Consider the following 5,710-nt stretch of genomic DNA (forward strand, 5'->3'; position numbering starts at 1 on the left):
GCGCCATTTTGATACGGCGTCTTTCTCCGCCCATGGCACCTGAGGGGAGGGAGGGGTCAGAGTCTGTTGTTCTTTGCCCTGCGTTTTCCCCCTGTACGGTTTAGCTGCTCCTCAGTACAAGAAAGACAAGGAATAAATAGAGAAGGTTCAGTGGAGGGCCACAAAGATGATTAGGGGCTTGGAGCATCTTTCTTAATGAGGAGAGATTGCGTGAGCTGGGCCTCAACAGAGTCTAAAGAAGACTGAGAGGGGATCTCATTAATGCATATAAATATCTCAAAGGTGGGTGCCAGACACTTTTCAGTGATGCTCAGTGACAGAATAAGGAGCAGTGGCCATAAGCTAAAACACAAGAAGTTTCATCCCAGTGCAAGGAAGAGCTTCTTTACGTTGAGGGTGGCAGAGCGCTGGAACAGGCTGCCAAAAGGGGTTGTGGAGTCTCCCTCTTGGGAGATACTCAAAGCCTGTCTGGACACGGTGTTGTGTAACCTGCTCTGGGTTTGGACAAGATGATCTCCAGAGGCCCCTTCCAACCCTAATGATTCTGTGATTCTGATTCTTTTTGAGCTTGGTTTGGATGGCATGGAGGTGAATCTAGAGGTAGTGCTTGCTGTGTGTTAGTTATGGAGTTGTTACGGAGGCCAGAGCTACACTCTGCCATAGCTCATGAGTCTCCAGTGAGAGGAAGGGCAAGGGGTGGTTTAGTTTAAAGTGTGGTGGAGTGGCTTCTCTGTTTGGATCGGCTCGGAAGTGACTCCTGTACCAGGGGTGGAGGTTGGTGTTCAGGTCAGCTGTGGGGTGCAGGGAAGGGGATTGTTTCAAATCTGCAGTTTGCATCTGTATCTGACAGGGGTGCGGAGGTCAGAGCATGTTCCTGAACTGGCTTTTGTAATTTGTCAGGTAAAGGTTTGAAGCAGCATGTTGCCAGGCTGTAAGCTTATTCCTGTAACCAGTTGGTCCAGTTTAAGTATTCTCCATTTTTGTTTTAATATCACTTGCCTTTGGTGGGTCTTGCACAGCTTGTCGGCTGCTGAGTGACTTTTACTATCATCCTTCTTCTTGTGCCTCATCTTTTAGCTTCTTCCATCAGGCTTTGATGGAAGATGGACTAGAGGTGCCCGCTGGGAGTGTGTGTCAGATAGCTGGGACTTCGGATACCAACAAACTATTTGTTTTAGATGGTAATCCTGTATCTTCATGAAGAGCGTTCTTAAGGTTGAGTTGGACTGTAGTCAATAGCAAAGGTCATTTGTGGGGTTTCCCCAAAAGCTTGTTTGCTTTTTCTTTGTAATTTCAACTCTTCAGAAAAATCCTGAAGGCAAAACTGACAGAGATAAAGTGCCTTGGAAGTCATGTGCATTAATGCACATTCATGCCATTCTGTTTCAACAGTGGTCAACAGTGCTCACCTGAGATGTTCTGTACATTCTTCTCAGTAGCTAAAATGTGTAAAATAGAAATTGTGACATAAATGTGAAATTTCATGTAAAGTAAGATGTGATCTTCCTGTTTCAGGAGGTCTTCCACCTCCTTCTTGTGTGGTACACTAGCTTCTTGTTACAGTCCAGTCGGGTAACCTCTTTCTGTGGCACATCTAAGCTCTTAGCTCCAGGACTGTCTGAAGAAGTGGGAATGAAAGCAGGGCTTCTGTCCAGACTCTTGTGCTCTATGCCGAGCAATGGAAATGGGGCTATCCCAGTTAGTTAGAGAACAAACGGCAGTAGGAGAGCTTGCTGGAAGAGATCTTTTGCCAGATTATGCTATATAATGATTTCTAGAAGTAGGGTGATTTTTGGCTTGTCCAAAAGCTTAAACATGAGAGCCAAACAAAATATTTACTGCCATCCAGTCCAGGGATAACTTCCTTATGAGGAGAAGGAACACTCTTAGGCTCAGTGGTGTAGTGATGTCATGTTTTTATGAGTTGCTGCTTTACTTTTTTTTTTTTTTTTAAATTTTATAGAGAGTTTTATTCTAGTGGAAGGAGTTTAGCTGCAACAGCCTAACAGGGGAGTTATTCAATGGCTTAATTAAATGCAATTTCTTATGTTGGCTTCCTTGCATCTTGTGATGGGGAAAACTGAAGGGGTGGGTTTCTATCCGTGGGATAGAAACCAACCATTGGTAAGCATAGTGCTGGCTCACCATGCTAAAAGATAGGTAGACAGAGGAGCAAGGGCTGTTCAAGAGTTTCTCTATGCATAGGACTTTTGATGCAGATACGTAAGCAGCACTGTATTTGGTTGGACAGAAGGAGGCTGGCAGCACAGTGATAGTTCAGATACAGTAAGTACTCCAATTGCTTGCCTCACCTTCAAAGAAATGCTGTCTCTAATGGAATTTCAGTGACACATAAATTAATGCAAAGAAGGAAAACAGTTGTTTTCTTAAAAAACAGCAGTCTGGTTTGAGCAAATTGCCTCTACTCCTGAGATGTTTTGTCTCCTGAGTATTTTCTACAACTGTTAGTAATGCAGAACATTGAGTCCCAAGGAGACAAACAAAGCATGTGCCAATTTGAGTTGAAACCCATCATCACTTTCCAAGTTTGGAAATTTGACATATTTCTGATTTCTTGCAGATAGTTTTTGAATGTGTTTATTTCAGCAAGACCTTGTATTCAGGGGAAAAGAAAAATAGCCCTGAATGCTATGTCTCTGCACAAGAGAGAAAATAAAGTGATTTTCTTTCTGTAAGTCAGTTCAGCCATGGTCTGTGATTTGTCAGCACTGCGGAGGGTCATCCAGTTTAGTTAGAACTGAACGTTTCCAAGGGATGTCGCTGGCCATTGAAGAATGACTCCTTTTCCTTTTGGATTAAAACTGAACCTGTGCTCCCAAGTAGGTCTGGTCAAGAGCAAGGAAATACACCATTTTAGATGAGAAATGTATGTCCTAGCTGCTTATGGTCTCCAGAGATTTTATGGGACTGTTCTCAAAGAAATGGTATTCCCTTCTTTGAGATGCTTTGGGATTTGACATTGTAGATATTCTGTAAGGCTTCATTTTTCTTTTCACACTAATGTGTGTTCTGGTCTTATCTAATAAAACAGAATATGTTTTGCTGTCTTTCTGATTTCCTATAACATATTGCTATTTTCTGCTTCCAACTACAAAGAAACTTTTGTGGTCCTTTGGGCCTTTTCTGGGCCGTTGAGTGCTTGTGGATGATGTGTATATCTGCTCCAGAGCCTTACCCGTGCAAATAGCTTATGAAGGCTGAGGCCGTTCCAACCAAACATGATTAAAAGTTATAGAAATGGAGATGGAAAAAGCTATTAGGTCACATAGTTCCCACATGCACTCCCCTGGACCAGTACAGGTTTGTTTCCAATGGTACATTTTTGGTGCTTTCCAGAAGGGGTCAGTGCAGGTCAGTGTTCACTTTGCATCCAACAGTTTGCCTCCCTTCCCCCTCCTTGCAACATTAGGAAAACCGGAATCTGGTGACGAGTAGGTTGCAAAATGGCTAAAATGTACATTATAGCATGTAATATAATGTTGGGTGACCAAAAGCAGAAGAAATGTCTTCAAGTCCAACAACTGATCATCCAAGATTTTAAATTAGTGAGCTCTTCAACTTGTTAGCTATGTAGGCATATTAAATGTGGCAGATCCTGAGAACTGCTCTGGGGAGGCCCAGTTGTAGCAAAAAAGACACCAAGTCACAGTTTTGTCTAGTCCATATTTAGAACCTATCACAGTAATACTCTATAGTTACATTAAAAAAATGCCTGGAGAATTCAAATGAAATTTTTGATTGTAAAAAATATGTGTCAACCCCCCTCTTAAGTCTGAAGAAGGGAAGAGAGTAACAGTCACATTGCACTGAAAATGCAGTTCATCCTACTCAAGCACTGCAGTACAGCAACCTTTCTGAAGATTGTTCCAGTGTCATGAGTCTGTTAGGGCACAGGGGCTTCTGCAGGGATCATTTCACATATGTGAGTCAGGTGTCCTGGTGGAGAGTGGCCACAGCAGGAAGGGCCCATTCCACACAACAGCATCTTATGGGTTCTGAAAAAGACTTCAGAACATGGAGGAGAGTAACACTGGGACAGAACTTAATAATTTGATGCAGGGATGGGGATGAAAAGGTGACTGGAGGCGGTAGGAAGGAAAGGCTGCAAAAACAGCAGGGAGAGATGGCAGTCTGGTAGAAGAGTGAGCGACTCACTTGAAAATAACTTGTTTATATTTTTAAGGTTTTATTATTTTCCCAGTGGGTATGGTTATTTTTCAAAGTAAAATAACCAAGTAATAATTTCATTGCATTTCTTTCCCAGATTTCAAGCTAAGTGTAAACAGGAAAAATCCTTTGGGAAAATTAATCCAACTTCCTTTTTTCAGAGCACTTCGGTTCTGTTTCTGTCCCGCTCCTCTCCTTATATATTTTCACTGCTACTGTTCTTATACCCAGTATATGGGGCATTGCTGACACCAGCTGAAGTAGCTCAGTGATGGCATTTGTTAGAGGGAGAAACCTTTAGGATCACTGAAAATCACTTCTGATACAAAAATGATAAGTTCTGAGATTTTCAGTGTTTAAAAAATACTAATGACTTTTGACATTTTGGGAATGTTCCATATGGGCAAGTCAAAATGATGGAAAACAACTGAACCACTTGTGCTGAGATTTGATCTCTGACAGTTAATAGGTCTGCATGAGAGAATTGTAAGGAACAAAACCTCTGTAACAACACCATGGCAATCAGACCGGCAAACTTCCAAAGCTTTAATTTTTCCAGATGTTAAGTGCCTTTTTTTTACTAACACAGGTGAAGGAGGGACTTCAGAAAAACAGACAACGAAAAGCATTGAATTCGTAAGGGGTGGTTGCCATAAAGACCACCACATTGTTGCATGTTCAGATACCAGTGCACTGAAACACAAGCAGTGTTAGTTTGCATTAAATGAAGTCAGAGGGTTTATCTGGGACATAAAATTAAGATGTTTTATAAGTTTTGAAATACATTTGTATTTTTTTTTTGTATTAAAAATGTTGTGTCTTCAGGCTGTGTTACAGTGAATGCTGAGTTTGCTTTCAACAACAGACGTGCTTGTAAATGGCGAGGATGAGAAGGAGGAGACCTGGAGTCCCCTGGGTCATTCGCATGAGGAGAATCCTGGGGTGGTCTCTCACTACTGAGTCACGGAAGCCTGAGGCCAGCTGTCTGCATCAGTGTTCTGTGCTGTTGGCTGCAGCACATATAGCCTTGACTCGGTTTCCTCTCTTGTTGCCACCAAAGCCTGAGGTTTACCAGAAAAGCCTTGGGAAAGTGTAGGCAAAACCCAGTGATGCCCAATCCTTCCTTCTGGCAGACGGATGCGTTATTTTAGAACCTGTTTCACTGAGTATTTAATGTGGACATCTGTGTGCTTCCTTGTCTCTGAGTGCAGGAGGATCCGCAAGCTCAGCCTTAGATTACTCCACTCAAGATTTACATGGGGCTGTCTGAGCACAGAGCAGGCTCTGCAGCCTGGTCCAGCCAAACCATTAAACACCTAAGACTTTCAGTGAAGTAGAATTTTTGTAACAATGCATGAAGACTGAAATGGATTGTAGGAGAGGATGCCAGCTGGGTTTATACTTTGTGAGAAGAGTAGAGGCTCTGTCATAACAATGAACTTTGCAGTCCTCTTCTTGCTCTTCTTTACAGATTTAGCTCCATGAGATTGGAGTGGGGGAGGCCCGTGCTGTGCTCTGATGT

This window comes from Pezoporus occidentalis, unplaced genomic scaffold (assembly GCF_034315485.1).
Source record: "Pezoporus occidentalis ecotype Australia unplaced genomic scaffold, CSIRO_AGI_Poc_V1 ctg34, whole genome shotgun sequence".
NCBI classification, from domain to species: Eukaryota; Metazoa; Chordata; class Aves; order Psittaciformes; family Psittacidae; genus Pezoporus; species Pezoporus occidentalis.